Genomic DNA, 15,371 nt, shown 5'->3' with positions numbered 1-15,371 from the left:
AAGGTGGTTTTTCAGTTTGCATTTTACAGTGGGCTAATTACTGTGTATTAGTTATCTTGCTGGAAAATCTTAGTTGACACAACTTGGTAGTCTTTACCATGATGCACGCAGGTGAAGTTAGCACAATGCCCCCTCTCATAAGTGAGTTTACCTAACTACATCACAGTAAAAGCTACAATGCCTTATCTGAACTAGGATTTCACAGTTAAGAGTGTGTCTAGATTACAGGGATTTTTCGAAAAAAGTGGCCTTTTATTGAAAAATCTTTACCTGCGTCTAGACTGCTGCTGCAGTCTTTCAAAAGTAAATCGAAAGAACGCAGCAGTGTTTTCGACCGCAGAAAACCTCGTTTTACAAGGAATAACGCCTTTTTCAAAAGTGCTCTTTCAAAAAAAAAAAAGTGTCATGTAATGCAAATTGTGCTTATTCGAAAGAGAGCATCCAGACTGCCTGGGCGCTCTCTTTCAAAAAAGTGGCTTGCTTTTTCTAAAGTACTGGTTGTAGTCTAGACGCTCTCTTTCGAAAGAGGCTTGCAGTCTTAGACGTAGCCTAAAATAGCTAGTCACTATAAACATTAAAGATGTTAAGGTAACTGACTAATCTAATAGTCTATGCATTTTGCATCAACTATTCGATTAGTCAATAGGGGGCCTCCACATTTCAAAGGCGAAAGCGCCGCGTGGAGCCTGGGATGAGTGGAGTCCTCATCTGATCCTGGGCTCCATATGGTGCTGCTGCTTTGAAATGCCGCAAGGAGCCTGACACTGAGCTCCCAGCGGCCAGAGGAGCAGCACTGCACGGAGCTCCAGGTTAGCTGGGGAGTTCCTAGCTGATCCCGGGCTCCACACAGCACTTGCACTTTGAAACACCTGGGGACACCCCATCTGGCCATGGGCTGCCCAGGCTTCAAGTGGTGTTGCCGCTTTGAAATACCACCTCTACTCCTGACTCCCTCCCTCCCCCCGCTTGCTGCCTCTATCTGATAGAGGCAGAAAGGGGTGGAAAAGCAACTAGTCCTTCACATTTCTAAGAAACATGCACCTCTTTGGCAAAGAAAAAGCCACTATTTACACAAGATCCACAGTCTCTACTCCAGCAACACAGCCTGCAATCTTCAAGCTTCAGCATCTTTCAATTTCCCAGTCAAACCCCCAGCCAGGACTCTTATTCGTTTCTTGGTATCTTGGTACCTAGCTACCCTTTGCTTCTTTCCAGCTTCTCCTAGTTCCAATTCCTTCACCATTCTTCTTTTCCTCTCTAATTCCCTATGGTCACCTCCTCCCAGTTTCCTCGTGCCTTCAGTAGCCTGAAGAGATAGGCAGGCAAGAACTTCATTTCCCTGTTCTAAGGAGGTTTTCGCGTACAGATTAAATGACATAATAAAACACAATACTCAATAACTCAATCTTTAGATGAATGACCTATAAAACAGTTCTCAATTTCCTGTCTGAATACCCTTAAAGCTACTGCATTCAAATTCCTTTTTTGCCTTTATGCACACCCCTGGAGTACAGACTAAAAATATTGTGATTACCATTTAATCTCACAATTGGAAATATTTAAAACTTTTTGGGCAGCAAATTTCTTGCTCTCTCTGCTCCAACAGGTCTAAATTCCTCAACATGAGCTCCAGCTCCAAATCTCTCTCAGGGCTCATACCTGTGAAAACAGCTTCGACTGCGGACTGGTGAAGAACAGATACCACAAACCTACACCACAAAACATCTTAGTATGTAAACTGCACTGCCCAGAGAACTCACAGTATGGCAACTAAGCAAGAATTCTAAATAGTCTGCAAACCCCCAATACTACAGCAAATTAACTGCTGCCACTATATCTGTATTTTCATAAATATTATGTACATCAAAATTGCACCTATATTCAGGCCCTATCAGAGGGAAGCCAACAGGGCATTTGGCCCGGGCCTCAGGAGACAAAGGGGCTTCAAATTTTTATATTTTTCTACCAAGTCATTTCCATTTATTATACACCTTGCAGTTATAACAGAGGCAACAAAAGAAGCTATATATACCTGAAAAAAACTGATTTAAATCATTGTGGGACCTCGGAACTTCACCAATTTTTCAGTCACACCCAAGTCTTCATCTATGTGACAGGAGACTGGAGCTTTTGTGCTTAGCGACTCTACCTTATAAAATGCTGTTTACAGTGTTTGCATAGTTTAGAGGGGTTGAAAGTAGTCATTAATTCTGTTACTGTAAAGTGATTTGCTTGGTCTGAGGAAAAGTAATAGAGAGGTAGCCGTGTTAGTCTGCTCTTGGTAAAACAAAAAGGGAAAAAAAGGAAAAAACATATTTTTTTTCCTTTTGTTTTACCTTGGTCTGAGGGTGAGTTTAACCTTTACATTAGAGGTCTATCTCTGCAGAGAATATTTTCATATTACTGTTTTTTCTTATGTGTCAATAACCATATCAGACTCAGCTGTAAGCTACCTCTTCATCCAGTTTTAGATTCACCTTTAAAGGCTTTTTTTGTGATGATAAACTTTTAATTCTATTTTTTTAATAAACTTTATATCTAAGATGGCAATCATCCCATGTTCATATTCATAACAATGCACCAGTTATTAGAGGAATTTAATAGCAGGAACATGTTAGCAGAGGAAATTTCAAGACTAATATGAGCCCATGAGAGCCGTAGTAAATAACACCTCCAAACTGTCGTTATATAATATTCATTGTGAAGCATTTACAATTAAAATTTTGTATGACCAATAGCCTTTAGTGCATTCATGTATTGTGTGTTACTGCACTTTAAAAGAACCCCTTTATAAAAATGAAACGAAGATTTAAAAGTGGTGCAAGTGAGAGATCGTGAAAGCAACACAGTGAAGCAGTAGTTAAGAATTTTAAGCCAATAACATTTCTTGTAGAAAAACTGCCTCAGCCATTAGACAGTAACACTACCAGTTCTGATGATGAAAACTTTGTACCCACAAATGACATATCAATGCCACTGCCTCAAAATGAGGAGGTCATTAATCAAGACACAGAAATATCAACAGGAGCAATAGATTAGTACGGGCAATAATTTAGGGCTGGGGGCCACTTCAAACATTTTTTAAACGGTCCAGGGCAGCCCAGAAGGGGCAGGGAAGGGGGTGAGACCAGGATGTTTCTGGGCTACCCCGTCCCCAGACCATGATTGGTCTGGGGCTGGGGAAACCCCTTTGTCCCCTCCTTCCCATGCCCCTAGCAGGACAGAAAGAGGCTTCCCACGCTCCCCCACCCCCAGGCCAATCAGATCCTGGGGGAGGGGGGGTGCGTGATGTCTCCTCCTGTCCTGCAAGGAGCGCATAGCAGTTTGAAGTGCCGCATGCTCATTGCAGGGCAGGAGAAGTCTCGTGTGCTCCCCCACCCCCAGGCCCTAATTGGCCTGAGGGCGGGGGAGTGGCAGGGCCTCCGCGGGTCGGATAAACCCACTTGGCGGCCCGGATCTGGCCTGCAGAAGCCCTTTTGCCCACCCCTGCAATAGATGCAGAATCTATGCTCAATTTAAAAACTGTGCAGGCAGAAAATGAGGACCTCGGATATGCAAGAGCAAGAACTTATGACTAGCAAAGGACACAGTGTAACAACAATGGCATCAGAACCTGATATTGGACTTCTTGGTAAGAACAATGTTGCTCAAATGCAGTCATTTCTCAAAGTTAGTTGTTTTCAAATTTCAAGTAATATATTAACAGATGCTGAAAATCATGCTTTTCCCACTCATTTGCTGACAAAAACTATTCCAAATGGAGAGATCAACACAAGAGACTGGCTCTACTGGAGCATGGAAAAGCAGGCTCTGTACTGTGTACCCCGTTCCATTTTTAACAGTAATACTTCAAATGCATCCGTATGGTCTGATCCCTCCATTTGGAGCTTCAGTAGAGTTTGGAGGAAAATCGAAAGATCAAATACTTGCACATGAAACTTCAGTACTGCATAAAGATAACTGTTACATGGCAATCAACTAGTAGAGAAGCAGTAGCTGACCGTTCAGCTGAAAACTTACTCCTGAGTGAAATAAACACAGAAACTGATGAATAGAAAAAACTCGAGTCCATATTGAATGTCATTCTTTTTCTTTCTGAACAGGAATTGGCTTTGTTTGGTTTCAGTCAATGTATCGGTGACCCTAAAAATGGAAACTTTCTTAGTATACTTGAACTTCTTAGCAAGCATGACTCACTTTTATCCGGCCATGTTAAGCATATTCATGAATCAAAAGAGAGCAGAAAATGCATGCAAGTTCATTATCTGTCTACTAGAATACAAAACGAGTTTATTGAACAGTGTGGGACATTTGTGCAAACAACAATTCTTGAAGCAACATGACATGTGAAGTATTTTTCAATTTTTATTGATGCAAATCCAGACTGTTCTCATAAAGAGCACACGATATTGGCTGTTTGATATGTTAAAATTTCAGAAAGTTCAAAGATTTCAATTGAAGAATGATTAATTTTGCTCAATAATTTCATGAAAAAAAAGGGAAAAAATCATTGCTTGTATTAGAAATTCTGGAAGGCTTCAAATTAAATTTTCAGATCTATATTCGCCAACCCTATGACAATGGATCCAATATGGCTGGGAAGTACAATAATGTACAAGCAGCCCTTCTTGAGTAAAATCTCAATACTCTTGAGTATTTTCTCCAATTTTGGCAACCACACACTAAATCTTGTTGGCATTCATTGTGCTAAATCATGCAAGGAAGCAATCACATACTTGGGAACAACCCAGCAATTGTACAACCTCTTCAGTAGCAGTCCTTGAAAGTGGGAAATTCTGAAGCAGCATCTGCCTGTTTCCCTTCATGGTATCTCAACAAGAATTGATGGCATTAAACCAGGTGCACAACATTTGGACTCCATGAGAAAGGCTTTAAGTGAGCTTGAATCTCTTACACTCACAGCACAGATTTGCACTGAGCTGAAGTCAAATCAGAAGTATACATCAAAATTTGAATGCATTTTAATGTCGTCCATGTAGAAAAAGCAGCTAAAGATGATCCACGAAACTAATCTTGTAATTGAAGCATGCTATGCTATATTAGATGTTAAGAGGGATGACACTGAACGACTTCTTAAAGATATTCAAAAGATTAGTGATCAATGGGACAGAATCCTTTCTGAATCCAAATCAGTAGCACAGGATATTGACATTTCATCTGAGTTTTCCACCAACTGCAGCCTAACTTCTCAATCTGATGCAGAAAGGCACTACTGAGTCATTTTTTGGTTTTTGTTATAATTACTGACTACATCAAATCTGATCTTACACATTGATTTGAGTCTCTGTGACAAATTTGTACCCTCTTTGGATTCCTCTGGGAGTTCAGAGAACTACCTGATGAAGATCTATATTCAGCAGCTAAATAGTTTTAACAAAGGTACCACAATGAAATTTCAAGAGATCTCTGTGATGAGATTGTCTTCCTGAAATGTATACATTCCACCAACTTTAAATTGGACTGTAAGCCAAAAGAACTGCTTCAAGAAATATTCAGTCTTGGCCTGTCGACTGTATTTCCTAAAATCACAATGGCACTACATTTTTTTGTCAGTTTCCCTGCATCAGTGGCTTTGGGCGAATGCATGCTGAACATGTTAAAACAAGTGAAGAAGTATCATTGTTCTACCATGGGACAAGAAGGTTTGAATGGGCTCACAGTGCTTAACATTAACAGTGATGTTGCACTTAAATTGGATTTTTCTTCAATTATAAATGAGTCTGCACACAACAAAGCCAGAAAAGCATTCCTAAAATGAAGAATTTTGCTTGCAGTGGAAACTCACAACTTAAGCTACATTTTTAATATACATGCTATTGGTATAATGACTTAATTGTTAATAAATAAATGACTCAAGTGTTCATTTTCATATATTCTTTTGGCTTTAGTATGACCCTGTGGATAAGAAGTTAGATACATCAGGAGGGTGAGGGGGGAGCCCTCAGGCCTCTAAACTCAAAGTGGCCCAAGCCTCTGTCATTCTCTGAGAGTGCCAGCCTATAGTGCCCTATGCACTAACATCCAGTGTAGTTATGTAAAAAAGGTATAAAATATTAACCATGTACCTGATCAATATTTTGTCAGTTACATGATTAACTAGGAACTGACCGCTCCTGGCCCATGCAGAGTTTAACCATTAGCAGGTTTAACTCTTACATCCCTAGTCCAGTCATAACTCATCTACCACCAGAGTACACGAATCTAGCTTCTGCAAGCCTAACTGCAGAAATATTTTGGGTGGGTCTAAAGAAAAACCCACAGCTAACCCCAGTCAGACAACTTGAGCTTGTGGGCTTGAGGTGTGTGTCTGTTTCATTGCTGTATAGAACTCCAGGCTCAGGTCTTGTCTACACTGGCATGTTTTGTCACCAAAAACTGCCTTTCGGTGACAAAACAGTGAGAGCGTTTATACTACAATGTGACTTTTATCAGGGAAAAACATCCAGTTTTGGCAACAAAAAACGTCTACCTGAGAGAGACTTTTGTCTTTTCCCCTTTCTTTATTGTCAACAAAGAGCCAGCGTGGACTCTGCTGTTTGTTTTGTCTAGAGAACTGGCTTCAGCCAGTATATCACAATGCCTGCCCTGACGGCTGTGATCAGTGTTTTGTGATCTCTGCTGCCCGGCAGGCATGCACCCTCTGCCCTTTCAAAACTCCAAGAAGTATCTGACAACTGAGTGAGCCCCTCCATTTGAGGAACAAATAAAAACCAAATCATTAGAATGCTCCTGTTCTGCTGCTTTAGGGGGAAGGCAGTAGAGACTGCTGCGCTGCTTTGACATTCGTCGGCACTGAGACCTCACAGAGCTATGAAGGAATCCCAAGAAGCGTAGGTGTCAGCTCCGCCCTCCCAAAGTACTGCACTGTGGGATTGTGACGGGGCAAGCCCGCACAGCATGGGGGCGTCCCCCCAGGAGGCATTGTGGGGCGGGATGCTAGGCAACCACCGGCGTTGTCCCGGTTGCTCGGCAGCCGCGCAAGACGCCCATAGCTCCGGCGCGGTGGGTGATGTCAGCCGGAGCGCGCCGCGACGCCGGCCGCGTTGCCGCGACTACGGGCCGATGCTCAGACGGAGGGGCGAGGCCGACGCGACGCGCTGGCGCCATGGTTCCGGCACCAGATTTAAAAGGCCAGTCAGAGGAGAGGACGGGAGGAGTTCACCGCGGACGGAGGCAAGCGGCAGGAAGAGCGACCAACGGATCCATCCCCAGCAGTTCCCCCGAGTGGTTCCCGATTGGAGACGGTGAGCAATTCGGACCCGGGGGCGTGACGACAGGAAGGGAAGGAAGCAGCCCAGGGCAGAGTCAGGAAAGACTGGTGGGCTGACGAGTTAAGGGGGCACACCCCGTCAGCCAGGTCGGCTCAAGCTGAGTCCGTACCCTAAGGGCCCTGGGCTGGGGCCCGTGAGAGTGGGTGGGCCCGGGCCCCCCTTCCCCTCCCGTCTCGGGGAGAGGGAAACTGAAGATAAACACGTCTAAAAGAAAGACTACGGGAACTGGTTCGGGGACGTAGGAGTGAGAGCCCGGGGAGTACGCCGCAGAGCGACTTCGGGGCATCACAGGGATGCTTACCCACATTGCTCTACTATTTCTGTCAACAGGGGAGCTAGCAATGAGGCTATAAAATGTCAACAATGGGAGAGAGAAAAACTGGTTTGACCAGTTTTCACTTTTGATGACTTTTGCATGTCGACAACACGTTTGTTGCCAAAGGGTAAACAGCCGTAGAGTAGAGCCTGAGCTCTGGAACAGTGGCTTTCTACACAGCAATGAAATAGCCCCACATCCCAATTTGGCTGGGACAGGTCAACCTTAGGTTCTTCTTTGCTGTATAGACATACCCTAAAATAGGGCTACTCAACCCACAGCCCGTTTGTTTGTGGCCTTCAGAGCAGTTTGGGTTTACATAGGGCTCAACATGCAGCCTGCAGGTGGGATCCTTTGAACATGGCCTCCACTGGAAACATGCTCCACAACAGCAAGTCAATATAATGGTCTTCTGTTGACATTCATTTTAGTAGTTAAATTCCTGGACTGTCATTGATCATTAAAAGTGCTGTCATATGGGTGGAAATCGTGGAAATATTGCATTTTATTCATATCAGCAGAACTGACTTAAATGGGACCTGAGTGTTATGTTATCTTGCATTAATCTTTGTATTCATGCCTGTCAGTGTGAAAGAAGCTATATGTGTATATTTGCATATATATGCAATCATAATTAAATTGTGGCCCTCGACAAGTGCTGTGACTATCATTGTAGCTGCCAGGGCTTCCAAAGTTGAGTAGCTTTGCCCTAAATGCTCCATTTCTTTCTATACTTTGATGCTATATGCTACACACACAAAAAAAATTGCTATTTTGGCATTGCTTCTCTATACACACGTCTGCTAACCTAAAAAATCTGCAGCTGGTTGAACACAACATAAAGAGAATTATTCATATAGTAAAACTGTGTTGTAATAGGAAACATAATACACTAACATAAGGATCACTAACTGAGCAAATAAACATAAAAGGATTGATGTTCAAAACTCAAGTGCAATATAACTGATGCTTTTCACTGTATCAGAAGGTGGACACACAGTTCTCTGTAAAAAATTACACTCTTAGTAACAATTATTCAAACATAAAAACAGGACCTTTCAGCTGCAAATCCCTCCTATTATAATTTGTGGGTTTAGGATACTGGCAGGCAGGGTGTTAGCTCATGTCAAGTTTCCCATATTTTAACTGAACGCTGACAAATGCATAGCTGGAACAAGCTGGCTCACCTGTGTATTAATTAAAGCAAGTGTTAGAATTATAAGAATATGTTCAGTGGTTAGACTCTATTGAATGTTTCTGAGTTGCTGCATGCATTAATCTCACTTATAACATCTGTATCCCTCAGGTAATATTTGAACAGCTGTGGGTACGGCTAGACTGTGGGGGGTTTTCGGGATATCAGGGAATGTGTTTGCTCTTCGTGCTTTTTTTTTGCGGAAGAGCAAACACGCTCTTTCAAAAGCCCACAAGGAAAAGGGGGGCTTTCAAAAGAGGGTTTTTTTCAGAAATTTGGCCCAGTCTAGACCGGCCAAATTTTGGAAAAGCTTTTCCCGACAAAAGTATTGGAAAAAGATACGTATCTCTTTCCAATAGATCTTCGCAGTCTAAATGTACCTTGAATTGTGAACCTGTATAACTTAGTAAATCAGCACACAAGAGAGAAACATTAATTAGTGAGAAGGGCTGATAGTCAATAGAAACTGTTACATCCTTTCCAAAACAAAAGTTTCATTGATACCAGAAATACTATTGTGGCACTCTGCAAATGGAATCTCCCTGTATACTATCAACAAGATGACAAAAAGCTTCTTTGGTTCTGCTCTTCACCCTGTGAAAAGGAGTCATTCAAGTCGGCTCCTCCCATCAGCTGAGTTTGCAGCTCAAGCTCTGCAGGAGGGATGTAAAAGATAACACACAAAGAAAAGGAACTTGGTTTTTGTGTGGTGATTGGAGTTTGGCTCTCGCTACACTGCGAAGATCTGGCGATGAAAGTGCATGCAAAAGTCGCCAAAACTTAAAACCAGTTTTTCAGTCTCCCATTGTCGATGGGATGGGACAAAACAAGTTCTCTTGACAAAACAAACAGCAGAGCCCAAACTAACTCTTTGTCAACAATAAAGGGAGAGGAAAAGAAAAAAAAAGTCTCTTGCAGAGCAGGAATTTTTTTTGTCACTAAAACGGAGTATTTTTCCTGACAAATCACCCTGTAGCGTGAACGCTCTCACCGTTTTATTGTCAAAAGGCAGTTTTTGGTGACAAAACATGCCAGTGTAGACAAGGCCTTTGTGTGGCAAGGCCTTTCTTGGCACACAAGAGAAAGATCCCTACCAATTTAACCCAAATTAGCCCTAAAGGACATACAGAATCTGATTATAGCAGTTTTCATTATCTTTTAAAATGTAAGATTGCAATTCACTGTGTACCTATGTCTGTTTTAACTTTATAAGCAAGTTTCTGGTTTTCTTTTCCCATTTAATAAATCTTTATATAGTTTTTTATAAGAATGGCTACAAGTGTCATGTTTGGTGTAATATCTAAGGCAACAATAGACAACCAAGAGGGCCACATGAGTGGCCCTCTGTCTCAGTAGGCTGCAAGATTGAAATCCAGCAGTGGGCAGCCTACAGCCCATTAAGGTTCCACCTACAGCCCAGGCACTCCCTCTCTGCCCTCTTCCTCCACACTTCTCACACACTGGGACACTGGAGCCCCACACTTACTCCTCCTCCTCCTCCTCCTCCTCCCAGCACTTTTGGAGTGCCATGAATCACATGATTCGCACCCTGTCGCCACTCTTCCCCTGCCTTTCGGAGCTTGAACAAGTCATCTCTGTGGCCATTCAAGCTTGGGGGGAAAGAATAGAGGGACGGGGTACAAATCAGGTACAGATTCACAGTGCTCCCAAAGTGGTGAGAGGGGGAGCAGTAGGTCAGCGTAGGCTCCAGTGTCCCAGTGCATGAGATGGGGAGAAGGGAATGGGGGGAGAGGGGTGCAGGCCATAGATAGAACCCCAATGGGATACATGCAGCCCTCAGGTTGCAGGCTGCCCACCTATGATCTAAGGAGCAACTGATTTGGGGCACATGACTGGTCCTTTTGAGCTGGTAGTAACCTGAATATTGCTGTGATTCTTTGATGAGAGACACCATCTGTCATAAAGGTAAGATTATGGGAGTGGGAAGATAGACTGGAGTACCCAAGGAGACTCTTTGTACTCCATATTAAAATTGTTATAGTGCCTGAGAAGTTCACCCAATGATCGGTTGGTAACATCTTAGGCTTTGTTTACATTACAAAGTTTTACAGACAGAAGTTAGACTGCTTTAATTAAAGCACTTCAGTTAAACTGCTGTTGCATATCCACCTTAGGGTCCTTGTGTCTGCAGTGCACATCCAACCTAGCAGACCTTGCATTGACAGAGAGAGCAGTACACTGTGAGTAGCTATCCCACTGTGCAAACTAGCCACAGGGTGCTATAGAAAGAGCTTGCAATCCATCATGGGGCAGATACAGTGACATGAGGCAGGTTTCTCAATCCCATCATTCCATGAGCACATAACTAGATTACCAGCTGCTTTTCAACTGGAGTACAGGGGGAGGTGTGTGACAGGGAGTGAGTATGGGGGGGGAGGAAAGAGACAGAAACAGGGTGTAATGAGGAAGTGTGCGTGTTAGGAGAAAGTGTGTTGGCATGCTCTCTCTAAGTTCAGACAGCAGCCTGAGCAACCAACCCTAAAGAAAGGGGATCACTCCACATCAGCGTCCAGAACTGCACAGCAACCTTTCCACCCCTTGGCAGCAGCCTGCTTTGTCTGCCTGACAATACCACAGCCTCCTCAGCTACTGGGGGGAAGCATCCTCAGCAGCTCTATGAACTTTATAAACTTTTATGAGCTCTGTGAAATTTCCATGCTGAGGAATGTCAAAGCTTCCCAGAGCTTTGAAAAGAGAGTGGCACATGCCTGCAGGGCAGCCAAGTTCAGAGTGATCATGGTGCTGGGCACTGTGTATATTGTAGGACGCCAGTTATGTTGACATACTGAACAGCAGCATCTACACTGATGCTTTAACTTTGCCGCTAAAAGCTCTTTGCCTCTTGTCGAGGTGGTTTTGTCAGCAAAACAGCAGAGATTTGCTGTTAAAAGAATGAGTGCGGCTTGTACACCTCCATTGTTCTGTTAGCAAAAGACAGGTTTTGCCAACAAAACCCTATAGTGTACACAAGGCCTAAGTATAGAACTCTCAATTAATTTCAGGTTTGTGGACTGGTTATTAATTGTTTACTATGAGACTGGTACTCACCTTTGGAGTCACTGCAGGCACTGTTATAGGGTTTTCCAGGAAGTGGGGGCGGGGAGAGGAAGGTGTTGCACATAAATGTATAAGATTTTTTTTCTTAGTGTAACTATTTTAGCTCAAACAAGAAGCATGCAAGTTTCATGCTAATATTTCACAAAACAGTAATAAGTAACAAGCCAATAATTTAAGCTGAACATAAAAAGGACTGGACAACTTTGTGATACATAAGGTCACTAGACTGCTAGACTAGTTTCAACTGCACATATACAGAATTACAATATATATGCAACACTACATAGTTTGCTACACCTTTCCAACTCAGAATGCATTAGCAAAAGTGAGATGTAGAAAAAGAGCGTCCCTTTCTGGGCTTGTCAATGAGGAGCACTACTTCTGAATAATTGCAATCTATACATACATGCTACTATGTAGCTGAGGGTTTTATTGGGTTGCTGAGTCATTGTATGGTAAGGGAATTCTACACAGAAAATAAGCAGGTTAAAATAGATACACAAAGAAAAAGTCAGACTTTCCTCAAAATATTATGAAATATGCTAATGCGTTTATTTTTATACCTTCAGGCAACCAAAGGTATTTCATAATCTTAATTAAATGAAACTAATTGTGTCAAATGCATTTTTCCATCCTTCAAAAAAGGAGCTTGGAAAAAGTATGTTTTTCGGTTACCCATTCATTTGCCTGAAGAGCAGATACTTAGCCAAAGATTTGATCTTTAGGCCCACCCTTCCTACCACCACCCATTAACATTTAGAGTTATACTCTGAAGAAAAATACTGCCATTAACTAATTTTAGTTCTCTATCTTTGGTGTGGTGAAAATCATCATTTCATTGTTTCTAATAATCGTAAAGCATCAGCAAGAAGTTTAAAGATACTACACAACTTGTAGGACACTAAATTATGCCATATTTCCTCTTGATTCTTCCAAAAGCCTTGTCTACATTACTTTTATGGCAACATAGGGAGTCGTAAGGCTTATCTGCACAGGCCTCTCAGGAAAGTTATAGCTAGGGCCCTATGAAATTCACAGCCAAGTAAAAACACATTACAGACCATGAAATCTGGCCTCCACTGTAAAATCTGTTCTTTTATGCGCTTTTTCCCTATACTATCCACATTTCACAGGGGAGACCAGCACCTCAGATTGGGGGCCCTGACCCAGAAGGGAGCTGCAGAGGAGTTCTGAGGTAATTGGGGGAGGGGGATGTCACGACATTGTCACCCTTCTGCACTACCTTCAGAGCTAGCTGGCCAGAGAGTGGTGGCTACTGGTTGGGTGCCCAGCTTTTGAGGCAACACCCTGCCACCAACAATACAGAAGTATTGTACTGCCACCCTTATTTCTGCACTGCTGCCTAAAGAGCTGGGCGGATGAAGAGTGGTGACAGCTGACTGAGGGTCCAGCTCTACAAGCGGCAGCGCAGAAGTAAGGGTGGCAATACCATACCATCCTCTTCTGCCCTACTGCTGGTTGGTGGCTTCAGAGTTGGGCTCCTGGCCATCAGCCACTGCTCTCCAGCTGCCCAGCAGCAGTAAGGGTAGCACTACCTCTCCCCCACTCCCAACCCCTGCCCAACACACGCACACTCACACTCACACGCACACTCACCTTGCGGACCCCCACCCCAATTCCTTTTTGGGTCAGAATGCCTAAAATTACAAACACAAGAAAATTCTAATTTAAATTGTTGAAATCATTAAATCTATGATTTTTTAAAATCCTATGACAGTGAAGTTGACTCCAATGGACTGTGAATTCAGTAGGTCCCTAGTTATAGCAAATCAGCTAAAGGCACTAAATCAATGTGAAGAAAATAAAGAAGATTAAATCCTCAGGTTACCTTACTGTGATTTAATCCTCCTTAGAATTTAGGAGAGCTGACAGAAGGAGATTGTGAATAATATGCCCACCTTGGAGACCTAGGTTCCAATCCCTGATGCAATCAATGTTTAAGTGTTTTATAAAAAGTGGAACAGTTTTCAAGAGAAGGGACAGAGAAAAAACCATGCCATAGCACCTTGTAGGCTAGTGGTAAATGCAATCAGCTGGGAAGCGGGAGAGCTGAGTTCAAAGCCCTATTCCACATGATGTAGAGTGGGGTCTTCATCCTCAGCATCCCACATGAGAATTCCATTCATTAGTTTATTGGGCATGAGAAATTGGCATCATCATACTTTGTGCATATCAAATGTATGTGCTCTAACCTCATTTCCTGGATCAGGCCCTTGTGGCAAGCTAAGCAAGGGAGCATTTTGTTTGTGAACCCTACAGAAACTTTGGCACCAAGTTGCTCTGTGATATCAGGACTTAGGCAGCATAGCTGTCTTTCAAATTAGACAAAATATTGGTCTATTGCTGTTCCTTAAGGTTAATTCAATAATGACCTAAAGATAATTGCAGCCAAAATTTTCCTTAGCCAATGATTTTGGATGGGTCATCATTTGGGTGCCTTATTTGACATGCCTTGAATCTTTGTGGACCTAGCACAAAGTGTCTCAAGCTGAGCATTAACAAAAAATTAGATCACTTTTTAAACTGTGGTCCTAAGCAACTTGCCTTAGGTCACCCAGAAAATGAGCATCAGCAGCAGAACATAGATCTCCTGACTCCTACTTTCTGGTTTGACCCACAAGAGTACACTCTCACTACAAGGGTGCGTCTACGCTGCGTCCTTAACTCGAAATAAGCTACACAATTTGAACTATGTAAATTGCAAAGCTTATTTTGAGTTAATTTCCAAATTGCTTATTTTGTAATTTGGCACCTTCTATACAGCGCTGAATTTTGAAATAAACCACTATTCTGAAATGTCCCTTAATCCTCATGGAACGAGGTTTACAGGAACATCAAAATAGTGAGCCCTTTATATTTGAAAATAATGGGCTTGTTTCATAGACACAGAATTTCTATTTCCAGATACCAGAAGTATCCCAAAATAGCACAGCAGTATAGATGTACCTTAATAGATTTTTTTCCTACAGTTAGTATGTCTGCTCCTAGAGTTGTCACAGTATCTTTTTCTTAGTAAATCTTCTCTTCCTTTCAAATTCTTGAAATTCAACTAGAGATACAAAGGTGGGTTATACTGTATATTTCCAAACCCTGAAGAACTCTAAGTAAATTCAAAAGTTTGTCTCTCTCACCAATATTAGTTGGCCCAATAAAAGTTGTTATTTCTCTCATATCCTGGGGCAATATGGCTACAACACCACTTCATGCAGCAATTAAAGGCCAGCTAGTGCAAGACGACAAAAAACTTCCTACACGTCATTTTAATTATTACCTCACAGAAGTAGAGAACTTTAAGATAAAAGAGATCAATACTCTCTCACTCTACATTATACAAAGCTAAAAATTATTTTGTGTGAACTATACAAACTTCAGAATTGAATTAAAAAATGCTTACTTGTTTATTCTAGAGAGGCCTAGTCTATTCTAAAAACTCCAATGACACATCTCAAAAATCAGCATTACAATTCAT

At 42.3% G+C, this 15,371-nt stretch overlaps 1 protein-coding gene across 9 annotated transcripts in view; it reads right to left on the bottom strand.

The window, feature by feature from the left end:
• The window catches only part of ZFAT (zinc finger and AT-hook domain containing), a 270,939-nt gene that overhangs the window by 155,938 nt on the left and 99,630 nt on the right, over window positions 1-15,371 (bottom strand). The window contains exon 2 of one of the 9 annotated variants that reach the window (XM_075920088.1): window positions 8,664-8,795. The exons of the other annotated variants lie outside the window; for them this stretch is intronic. The gene's annotated coding sequence lies outside the window, so the exon portion shown is untranslated. The remainder of the gene's footprint in view (window positions 1-8,663; window positions 8,796-15,371) is intronic. 9 annotated transcript variants of the gene reach the window in all.

The sequence above is a fragment of the Pelodiscus sinensis genome, chromosome 2, assembly GCF_049634645.1.
Source record: "Pelodiscus sinensis isolate JC-2024 chromosome 2, ASM4963464v1, whole genome shotgun sequence".
Classification (NCBI taxonomy): domain Eukaryota; kingdom Metazoa; phylum Chordata; order Testudines; family Trionychidae; genus Pelodiscus; species Pelodiscus sinensis.
Note: the sequence above shows the minus strand (reverse complement) of the source record. Positions and strands in the feature narration are given on the sequence as shown.